At 39.0% G+C, this 12,042-nt stretch overlaps 1 protein-coding gene across 6 annotated transcripts in view; it reads right to left on the reverse strand.

The window, feature by feature from the left end:
- Positions 1–12,042, reverse strand: part of Dlgap1 (DLG associated protein 1) — an 809,700-nt gene that overhangs the window by 392,471 nt on the left and 405,187 nt on the right. For all 6 annotated transcript variants that reach the window (XM_087902307.1, XM_087902304.1, XM_087902303.1 and 3 more), the window contains exon 4: positions 9,266–9,358. The gene's annotated coding sequence lies outside the window, so the exon portion shown is untranslated. The remainder of the gene's footprint in view (positions 1–9,265; positions 9,359–12,042) is intronic.

Genomic DNA, 12,042 nt, shown 5'->3' on the forward strand with positions numbered 1-12,042 from the left:
GGTTGTGGGCTAGCATCCAAACTGATTATTTAGTATGCTTTATGAATTGGAATTAAGCTGAGTTGCACAGATTAAGGATGGAGAGAAAGAAGCAGAAGGCAGAGAATAGCAACTGCTCTCAAACACTACCAAAAGGACAGAGACACAAAGGTGCAAGCAGGAGAGGAAGAAAAGAACGGCGACTCTGAGAGAAAAACAAAACAAAACATGTTTCCCTTTTCTCTTTTTGGGGAACAGAAAGAATCGTTAGAGAGGCATTCCCAGAAAACGATTATGGATGAGTTCAGAATTGGAGCAAAGTGTCCTTTCAAGAGGTGATGGATATTACACACTCTCCCTGTAATTCAGAAATCATCTAGAGAAATGTTGCTACCACACTTTGGTGTAATTTTCCAATCCCTGGAGAGCGACGGGCTAGCACCACTGCCCCCTAGTGTTCTCTCATGTCGTTGCAATGTGGGTAACATCTATTTCAAACACAAAATAGTTATCAATGTTTTCTTATCTGATGGTGACTATTATCTTTCTGTGGGGGTAGTTAGATATCAAATAATTTCTGCAGTATGGACAAAAGTTTAGGTAATATTAAGTCAGACCTTTTTAATTGATAATTTAAAGCATAAATGAGTCTAGATGACATTAGATAATTTCTTACTCAATGAACTGCATCTACTATTAGATATGACATATTAAAAGTCAAGTCTGCATGGTCTTAATTCTACAACTTTAAATTGTAAGGTTTCTGTGAAGGTAGGAAGTCTGCCATATGTCACAGAGACACTGCCCCAAGAAACAGAAAATACAATATACAATATAATAAAGTAAAATAAAATAACCTTCAGTGCTTCCTAAAGTGCAGATTTTCCTGGTCTAAGAGCTTCAGATTTGCATGTGCATGCCATCGTTCAAGCTCCTCTGTCCACCACTTTTCCTGTAAGCTGTACTTAGAATAGGCGGGTCCTATCCAATAGGAATATAATACGAGGTACAAAAAAACCTTAAAAATTGTAATGAGTACTTTCAAAGTAGTCTTCACAATATACTTATTTTCCTAATATATACTAGCATATTAAGAAATAATCAAAATCAAATCCTATTGAAATACATCATTTTTTTTTTTTTTTTTTTTTTTTTTTTTTTTTTTTTTTTTGCTATGTGGTAGTTTACATCTCAACTTGTCCTGGCCTCACATCCCTTGTGGGCAGTCAGTCAGCTGTGTCTGGTGTTGACAGAGTAGTGCAGACCCAGGGATGTAGATCTAGTTTTTGGCAAACATACCTGCCAATGGTGCTATATTCCTGTTTTGAAGCAGATATCTTTACAACTTTTTTTGTGACATTGGTGGTCACTGACTGTGTCTACATGTAATAAATATATCACTAAAGTTCTCAAAATGGTGGTGTAACTCTAACACAAGTCTTCATTTGCTAGATGGAATACTTCCCCAAAGAGAAAGAGCACATCAAATTGCTTACTTGAGATAGTTCATATGAAGGCAGAGTCAGTGCTTGATCTCCTTCATTTGCTGGTTTTGAAAAGAAGTTTTGGTTCCTGGTAACTTTTTGAAGCACAGTGCCAGTGTTTTATTTTGACAGCATCATTAGAGGTTTATACATTTGAAGACACCTGTTGGACTTCGACCCATTACAGTTGTGCTATCTGCTGCTGCTCAAAATTTCCCATCCCTGTTCCCCGAGAGTTCAGTACCAGGTAGCCCAGGCTGCTGTTGCTTCCCACAGACCTGCATTCATCACCCTTCAAGAAGGGCTTGTCAAGTCTGAGCGTGAAGACACTGGGCTGAGGCCAAGGGCTCACGGTAAGAATTTAATCTCCTCTAAATCTTCCTGAGAACAAAACATAGTTCATAGGAACCACTTACTTAATCAAACAACCTTCATGAATTCATAATACTTCTTATTCAAACAAGTGGAGGGCAGGTTTATTATTATTATGAGATTTCACTTTTCTGATGAAGACTATGTGTACTCAGTTCTTTAACCATCAGGTGCTGTGGGACAATGGCCTGTACCCTGTCAATTGTATTTTAATAAAATGCTGATTGGCCAGTAGCCAGACAGGAAGTATAGGCGGGGTAATTAGGCAGGAAGTATAGGCAGGGCTATGAGAACAAGAGAATTCTGGGAAGAGGAAAGGTCAGTCTGCAGTCATCATCCAGACACAAAGGAAGCAAGATGTGACTGCCTCGCCGAAAAAGGTACCAAGCCACGTGGCTAACACAGACAAGAATTATGGGTTAATATGTAAGAATTAATTAATAAAAAGCCTGAGCTAATAGGTCAACCAGTTTATGATTAATGTAGACCTCTGTGTATTTCTTTGGGATTGAATGACTGCAGGACCTGGTGGAACAGAAACCTCTGTCAACAATCAGGCACACACACCACACCTTGAGAATAAATCCTGCGACAACCTGAGAGGCATCATGATAAGAGCAGTCAGCTCACAATCCCTTGCAATTTGTTCAGGCTAGGATATGTGGCGCCTGTGACTTGGAGTCCTCTGTCATCCTCCTTTAGTCTTGCTGTGCCACCTACTGGAAGACAGTCACACTTGTCACATTTTATTGCTGATGTTCACAGAATGCTTCAAATTTACTTCTGCTCCATGATGATGTGAAGTTTTATGTGGCTCTAAAGTCAAATTTACAAGACGAACCTGGTGTTTATTCTCTCTCCTTTATCCTGGCTCCTTCCTCTTCCAGGAGGTACAGCTTTATTTTTAAATGCTGTGACATCTTTCCATTAATATGCAAATATATTGCTATATAAAATTTGTTTCTATCTGTATGTGCTACTCTTTTTCATTAGATAAATAGTAGTGTATTTTACAGGCCCTTCTCTACTTAGAAAAGTTAATATATATATATATATATATATATATATATATATTATTATTATTTCAGGTAGAGACAAGTAAACCACACACATGGTAACCTGACATGAGAGACTCAACTTTGTATTAGGCAATCTGAAAATCAATTTTATGAAAACAGATGGACTAAAGGAAATTAATGGTGAAGTTATAAACTACAGTTTTAAACAGATGCCTGTTACACGCTTCTGCGCAGAGACAGAATGGTTATCCACACAGATCTACAGTAGCTCTGCGTCTGCACCCACCACTGTCCTTTCACGGCGTGAGAGATGCCGAGCCCCAGATGGCTGAGATCTACAGCCCCCTTTTCTCCTGTTGTTAGGATACGTTTACAGCCACAGTGGTCTTCCAGGCTCTATGGTTCAGTTACCCACAGTCAAACATGGGCCAAAAACATCAAATGGAAAGTTCCCAAATAAACTTCCTAAGTTTTAAATCAGGTATTATTCTAAGTATTATAATTAAAAATAACTGCCTGTGTTTACCAGCCAGGGACATGAATCAGCCTTTACTATAGGTTATCAGTTATTTGTGTTGGAAACTCTACTTGCCTCAATGGCAGCAGAGGAAGAGGAGATAGATAAATAAATATGGATCTGTTGTTGCATTCTGCTTGGTCATTAATCTTTCACTAGGTTTAGATATATGGGTTCAACTTTTTCATTTACTGTTTCTATTTTAAGTTTTTTATTTATTCATTTTTAATGAAAATAGGTTCTTCTTTCATACAGCACATCTTGAGCACAGTTCCCCTCCTTTCACTCTTTCCAACTACCCCTCGTTTCCCTTCTCCACCAGCTCCACTGCCCGTTTCCTCTTCAGCAAAGAGCAGGCCAAGGGACAACAATCAGACAGTACAAAGCAAGATACAGTAAGACAAGGCAAAAGCCCTCATACCAAGGCTTGACAAATCATCCCAACAGAAAAGAGTCCAAAGAGCAAGCAAAAGACTCGGAGATGCACCTACTCCCACAGTTAAGAGTCCCACAAGAACACCAAGCTAACAACAAATACATGAAAAAGTCACATGTTCTAAGGGGTGCAATTTACCACTTCTTTATCATAGAGTTGGCGGTGGGGTTTTGTTCTGCTGCTCCAGTTGTTATTTTTGCACAGAGTGATTTAGTAATGTAAACATTCTTGCCACATTGGCACTGTTTTGCAGATGAGGCAGGCAAACCAATAGTCTTTTTGTTATTAGCATCTGTGCACCTGTTTCCCTATAGCGTGTTTCCCGAGGCACTTCTGACGCCCTCCCATTTGTAGTGGGTGATAGCCTAGTAAACCATCAAAAATATAACCTAAAACTGGATTTCATTTTATACTACTGGTCAGCTTAGCACCCTCTTCCTTAAACCACAGAGTATTTATTTTAACCTACAGTAAGACAAAATCATTATACAGAAAATCCATTTTACAATAAAATTCTGAGCATACCATATAATATAGTGAACACTAATTATATGGAAAGCAAAATCCAGATAACAGCATAGATGTGCATTTGCAATACTACAAAGTTTAAAAATCATAACCCCAGTGGGAACCATCTGTATATCACTTAAGCAATTTGGTGTTGGGCTATTCATTTTGTATACTGTGTGAAGATGTGTCTCTGTCCTTCCTCACCTGCCTGATTGGTTGTGATTAGTTTAGTAGAGAGCTCACTGGGCGAGAATAGGCAGGACTTCCGGGGGTGGGGTGGGGGAGACAGGAACTTTGCGAAAGAATTTGAGGCACAGAAGATTTGCCAGCAAGATGTAGAAGAAGTCATACGTATGGTATTGAGGAGAGGTAACGAGCCACATGCCAGAATGTAGATTAATATAAACAGGCTAAATTAAGTTTTAAGAGCTAGTTGGGAAGAAACTTAAGTGAAGGTAAGCTTTCATAATTAATAAAAAAATCTCTATGTCATTATTTGGGAGCTGACAATCCAAAGAAAGACTTGCAACATTTGATGTCCAACATGGAGGCATAGATATGTATGTATGTGTGTGTGTGTGTGTGTGTGTGTGTGTGTGTGTGTGTGTGTGTGTGTATGTATGTATATCCCAAGAAACTGAGAAAAGTTTCTGGCATGCAGAAGAATGGCTCTTCTAAGAGACCCTGATGCACAGCCAAACACTTGAATAGGGCCTGTGAGCAGCTGGTGGGAGACTAGGCAGAAACGCCTGCAGCAGCCTAGCCCAGCAACATCTCAGAGCGAGACTTGGGTCTTACCAACCCAAGAAGGGTGAAGCCAGCTGCCAGTGTCATACACTAAGCAAAGCCACAGAACGAACCAATAGATGCTCAGAAGTGACCTACCCCTTTAAAGTTTCATTCACATGGTCAAAAATGGCTGCAAGTTCATAAAAAGCCAAGTCAAGTCCAAGAACACCCCTGAATAGTACAGTACACTTGAAAATGTTTTTAGATGCTGAAGAGAGAAAAGAAAATGTGTATAGACAGTCATAAAAGTAGTTTGAAAATAATAAAGTGGAGTTTTTAAAGACAGAGTAAAAGAAAATAAAAAGAATAAAGCCATGTAAGGATGGCATAAAACAACAGTTACTTATAAACATTGGATTATGGAAAAACTGATGAATTAAACCATCCTACATATTTTAAGGATGCCTTAACTTCAGAATGGAAGACAGAAAATGTATTGAGATAGGAAAGAAGTTATGTTGTGTTGGGAGAGAGGAAACAAAAGCTATGGATTCTTTTAAAATTAATAGAGATTAACCAGAAGAGACCTCCTGAAAATCTTTGCTACAGACCTGAAGAAAGAAACTAAGAAAGATGCAAGATAGGTGATGTATATGATGTTCCCTTTACAAGGAAACAGTTCTGAGTTGAATGAGACAGGACAAATCTTATTGGCTAGAGAGTCCTCGTGATAGATTGGTTGTGCAGTACAAATGAACTCAAAAAGTTGACAGACGCCTTTTACTTGCTGAACATATAACAGAAAATCATATTTAGCTGACTTGTACACAGCATACAATCTGTACTTCTGTTAGTGCAGGTTTGTATGTTACCTTTAAAAATTTGCATATTTTCAGAACAAAAGGACCAGACACCAATGAAGACAAGTAGCCTAGATGACTCAGGATCTCAGAATGTCTCTGCTGCCATTTCCTCAGAAATCTGTACTGAGAACAACCTTAGCAGGTAGCTAAGATGGTCCAGCCTCACAGATTACTATAGCCAGGATTTCAGCTAAGCCCTCACTTTCCCATTAAACAGAGACAGGACAACAAATGATACAGCTAGCTCTCCCAGGACTTGACCATTATCCCAATTTTCGCAGGGTCCCCTAAAGATGCCATTATCCTCAGACAGCATTTTAAGACACTACACCCTCATTCCAGAGAGGTAGGGTGGGTGGTTTTTTGTTGTTTGGTGGATTATGGATGTTTGTTATTGTTTAAGGGGGTTGATTACAAGTTGTTATTGATCAAGGTCAAGGGGAAAAAAGATAAAACAAACAGATTAGATTCAGAAATCTCTCTTTCTTTGCTTTGTTTGTCTTTCTCTCCTATCTAATGTTGGAGAATGTGGGCTTTGGGATGAAAAGAAAACAAAAGAAGGATATAAGAATGATAGAATAAAAAGGTAGATTATTGTTTACTTTTAAACTTAAAAGCAACTACTAATCTCAAATATTTTACAATGGTATGAATTTTTGTATATTGAAATAAATTTAAGGTTATGTTTGTTACAACATACTGTATATACATTTCTACTCTTGTTTAAGACATTGTACATGTGAAACTCATTTAGGAATGCATTGTAAAGTTCTACTCCTTGAAAGCTACTATTATCAATGGTTTAGGAAAAGTAAGAAATGCATGTTAGTAATTAGCCACCTATAACAATCAAAATTGTAGTAAGGGTTTAGATGTAGACAAATATAAGCTTTATTTAACCTCATGTTATGTTTTCAAGGTTAAACAGATGATTTTAGATGGATAGGTGGTCTTCAAACACTTCAAAGATCTACATAATATGACATCTAAGATGTTTTAATAACACAAAGCTTTTCATTACAGTGAGACATGTTTTCTCCTGGCAGCATTAATCTACCTCAGAGGAGATGATGGGCATTGAAGAATCTCCATGTGGAGTAGGCTTCAAATGTGGCAAAGCTAGTCACAGGTCAAGAAACTTCCCTTGCCTCGACTGCTGACAGTATGCTGGCCAAATTGGACAAGCAGGACACAAGAAAGTTGACTGTCAAACTCTACCCAGATAAAGTAGGCAAGTCCTTCAAAATTCCTGCCTCATAGAAAAGTGTCAGATATTCTGGGCCTGTAAGTCAAAGGATGGATGTGCCAATATTGAAAAGGAACATTGGGTGACTCTCCAGGCAGCCATCTGTCTCTGTCTTTTCTGTAGTTTTGGAACTTGTTTGCTCTTCACTTCCTGTTTACTCAGGAAATATTTTATCCTTCTAAGGTCTCTGATCATTATAGTCTTACAGTTTTCCCCATTACCAAATTCAGAAAAGAAACTCACAAAAGAGATGAAAAGTTCATAAAGCTTGAGAGGCATAAAAGCTTAAGTTGTTTATCTAAAAAAATATTTTAAGGTCTAAAAAGATATTTTTACACTGGTAATACAAATTATGATAGCAAGTGATTGAGGTACAAAATTTTAGATTCACTAAGATAAGATAGATAATAGAATACTTTCTCCAAAGTTGCCAAATACAAATGTACTGGACATTGTGAATGTACCTTTTACCTGATAATTGCTCTTATTATGCAATTATTATAAATTATTAATTTATTTATATTAATTTATAAACTAAATTGTTATAGTTTATTGATGTTAGAAAAAGAGCCCCAGTTTCTAGAATAAAAAGTCTCAAAGGTTTAGTAATAAGGCTCAAAGGTTATCAAAAGTCAAAGAACCAATGGTCCAAAGAAGAACATTTAAGATAATTTCTGAGGAGTTCACAGAAACTCCAGCATGAAGAACATGTTAGTAACATAAGGGCATAAATGTTTCATACATAGGGATGTAAGAACTATGTAGTTGTTTGCCCAAGTAAGTTTGTTACCACGTTGATACCAGAACAATACGTAATTTCATATTTGTGAGTTTCCTGTATTTTCTATGTTTTGGATACAATTTCTTCCATAAATGAAGAAGGAACACAGGAACTAAAGTCACCCAAATTCAGTCTTTTGTTATGGTATTAATATTTTAAAATATATTGTCAACATATTATTGTATATTATAATATAATCTTTCGGCTCATGCCTCTTAACTATGACAGGATCCATCATGACAAAGCGTAGCTATGGAGACAGCCTCCATTCCCCAAGGCTCTCCTCCCTGTTACTTTCCTGCCCAGTAGTCACTTCTTGTTTACTGACTGTACTTAGTCTTTTCCCCAGAGATGTTAATGTTATCTAGTCCTTGTGCCAGTTAAGGTCAGCCAACAAAAGGAAAAACAAAAAGAAAAGGATCTTCAAGATTTGGAAACTGTGTCAGTAAAAAGAGAATAGTTCTTGTGTATTAATTTTTGCCACAGTATATAATAAGCAGTTAGTGCTTTTTTACTTTCTTCCCAATGGTATTAAATAAAACCACCAAGAAATAAAGCTGGGGCAATACCCAGGCCCGGCACCTGATAGACAAGTACTTTACAGTCACTGAGCTACATCCCCAAACCAGAAGCACATCTTTAACATAATACTGCCAGACCAGAGCTTGGAGAAATAGGACAGTTTTGATTTTGGAAAGTATACTGTGCATGTAGTGTCCTTTTATGCCTCTCTGTTATAGCGGCAAGAAAAGTCAGTTTGGATTCATGATTACTTTTAGGTGAAAGGAAACATGCTGATATATATGTATGTGGTGTGTGTGGTATGTGTGTATATGGTGTGTGTGGTGTGTGACAAGTATATGTAAGTGTGGTATGTGTGTATGTATGGTGTGTGTGTGTATGTGTAGTGAGTATGTGTAGGCAGTATGCATGTGCATGTGTGGTATGTGTTTGTGTATATGTTTGTATGTGTGGTATGCAGATGGCATATATGTGTATGTGATGTGTGTGTGTGTGGTTAAGCATGTGTGGTGAGTATGTATATGAGTAGTGTGTGTTGATTGTGGTTTGTGTATGTGTGGTATGTGTGTCATGTGGTGCATATGTGTATGTATGTTGTGTGTGGCATGTGGTGCATGTCTGTATGTGCGGTATTTGAGGCACACAGCGTGTGTGTGTGTGTGTGTTGGGTGGGGGTGGAGTGGGAGCCAACACTTCACTGTGAATTCTGGGGTACACCTTCGTACCTTGCTGCTTTTCTATTTTAATTGGAGGACGGCAGACTCACAGGCCCCACTCTGACCATGCTGTCTCCCCACTTGGACTTACTGTTCTCGGAGTCCTTGTCATTCAACAGGAGTTCTCTGAAGCAGACACAGCGACCTTCAAGTGACATTCAGCACATCCCAGAGTAGATGTAACCTGTCGGAAGCACAGTTCACAATTCAGTCTGTTTGTCACATGCAAATATAACAGGAGGGGTTGACAAAGTTTCCGGAACTGCAGTCGAGGAGCCCCACAAGTCATCTCTACACACTTTCCTTGCATGCTCAGAGCCATTTTTTATCATGCCCCTTTACCCAGGAAGTCTGAAAGCGAACTTCCCATCCCCTCAAAACTTTGATCCTTTTAAATTTGCTTATTTTGTTTTGGTGAAACTCTATTTTCCTGTGCTAGCCCATTTTTCCAGATTTACTATCATATATTTACTTAACTATTTAATGAACAAATATTCTTTCTTAGTTCATTATGTGTTGCAGTACTGGGCATCCCGATATGGGGGGGGGCGGATGTTGTCTAGTCCCCAGGAATTTTAAATTCAGTGGGCTATTGAGTCTTTTCCTCTTCTGTTCCACCTTCTAGGTGCACATATATCTTCAGTTTCTTTGTAGCCATCCTTATGTAGTCACTCTGGCAGGGAGTCCCTTCCTCATGCCAGGCCCACAGCTATCAAGTGCCCAGTGCCTCCCAGTGGTCTGCAGTTCAGCACCTCTGCAGTTCCGCTGTGCACAGTCTGTCCTGCACTAGGACTTCACAATCCTCGTACTGCATCAAGATCTGTTAACAATTGAGGGGAAGAAGGTCTATTTATTTCTGTCATAGATGCTTAGGAACCTGCCCGTGGAGCACTCCCATGGGTTTCTGATAGGCAGTCAGGCTGCAAAAATTACTTCCCTCTTTTTACCTTTTCCTAGCTGTATGGATCCCTGACTGTCAGTAACAGTATCAAACATTTCTGAGCCGTTGCCTCCACTTAGCCAGCTAACATCTTTCCCTTTATGGGAGTTTTAGAGTGTTGAAGAAATCTTAAGGATTAATGCCATGCCTCCTTCCTCTTTGCCTTTCCCAAGGATCAATATCTGCGTATTAATGAACTGTCTGCCTTTAGCACACACTTTCCCCCAAGCCCGAGTCTCAGGGCTTCAAGCAGCCTTGTTCTTATGCAAACAAAGCATGAAGAGAATCCCAGAACTCAGCAGTAGCCTATTTGGCTATTTTATTTCTGGCCATACACATCTTTGCAATTCATTGTAAATGACACCCTGCACATTTCCTGGGACTAGAGAGTATATGAAATTGGTTTCTTTCCCAGCATAACAGACTATGCTTAATATATAAGAGATCCCTCAACGTAGCAGACTGGGTGCTGAGCATAACAGATCTTCCACATGCTCTTCTGAGTATGCCACTGTCCACCATCTACAAACCCAGGGATGGTGGCTGAATCTCATATTACAATCTTACCTTTCTTCTTCTTGTATCTCTTCTTCCTTCCTAGTCATGAAAGTATCTCTAAATTTAAGGATTTGTGTGGCTCAACTGAATCTACTGAGATGATTAGAATCATTTTCTCACTTAAAAGCCATCTGGCTAGACCTAAATCCCACCACCCACCTCACTATTCCTTTATTGTTATGTGATGTTACATATTATAACTCTGGAAGGAATCATTCCTAATCACTATTTTCATAGAGGAGGAGACTGGGACATAAAAAAATTAATTTGTTTCTAATTTAGAGCTAGAGAATGTCAGAGATAGCAACTAGCCCAGTAGCTGGACCCAGGATTTGCAATATTATCTATCTATCTATCTATCTATCTATCTATCTATCTATCTATCTATCTATCTATCTATCTAGTGTGTGTGTATGTATGTGTGTGCACTCACACGCATGTGTGCACCACAGGTCATATACAAAGGTCAGAACACAGTTTTTTGAGTTGGTTCTCTCTTTCCATCATGGGGACTGAACTGATGTCATCAGCTGATAGTAACTGCCTTCCTGATTGGTCATCTCTTCAGCTTAACTCCCACTCATGTATATAATTCCTCAAAAAGGATTTGCTGAGTCACTCTGCAGAATTTTTCTTGAACTCAAAATCCCCCTGACAATACCGCTTGAACAGGCTTACACTATATTAATAATGTTGAGGCACTTCACAGAGAACCAAGCATATCTGCCAATGCCATTTAGTTCATTCTCCAAGTAAGAGGCTATCTTATTATGATTAGTTCTACTTCACAGATTGAAAAAAAAAAAAGAAACAGTAACCAAACATTGAGCAACTGAAGTGGCTTCTTCAAGAAACACTGTTAATAAGGAGGACACTTGTCACAGACAGGGGTTGCTGGGACCAGAGTTGGGTTGTAGTAGAATTGGCATAGTTCTGGGCTGTGTGCACCAGAGTTATCGCCTGTGACTCGAAAGGTCTGGGCTTGGGGAACGGCTCTCGTTCTTTTGCACAAACCGCTTTCTCATTGCTATTTTCCTTCCACGGCCAGAGGCAGGTTTTCTATAATTTCTGTATCACAACAGGACCCCACAGAAAAGCCTGCAGTGACATCTGGTGACCACAGATGGATAAAAGTTCTAGCCCGATATTTAAGGTGCTTTAAACCATTGGTTATAGTCCAGAAGAGGGGCAGAGGTTGGGGCGGATGGGAACAAAAGAGAGTCTTTGGGACATGCGGGCACTGTTCTCTTCAGGAGCTGACCTGCCCAAGACCAGGCCAGTCATTAAGAGGGGAAAGGTTCGTGAGTCTCCCACTGCTGCAACTGAGCAATTATGGATATTTAATGGATTTTTTGGGGAGAGAGAGTCAG

The sequence above is a fragment of the Myodes glareolus genome, chromosome 27 (assembly GCF_982192425.1).
Source record: "Myodes glareolus chromosome 27, mMyoGla1.1, whole genome shotgun sequence".
Classification (NCBI taxonomy): domain Eukaryota; kingdom Metazoa; phylum Chordata; class Mammalia; order Rodentia; family Cricetidae; genus Myodes; species Myodes glareolus.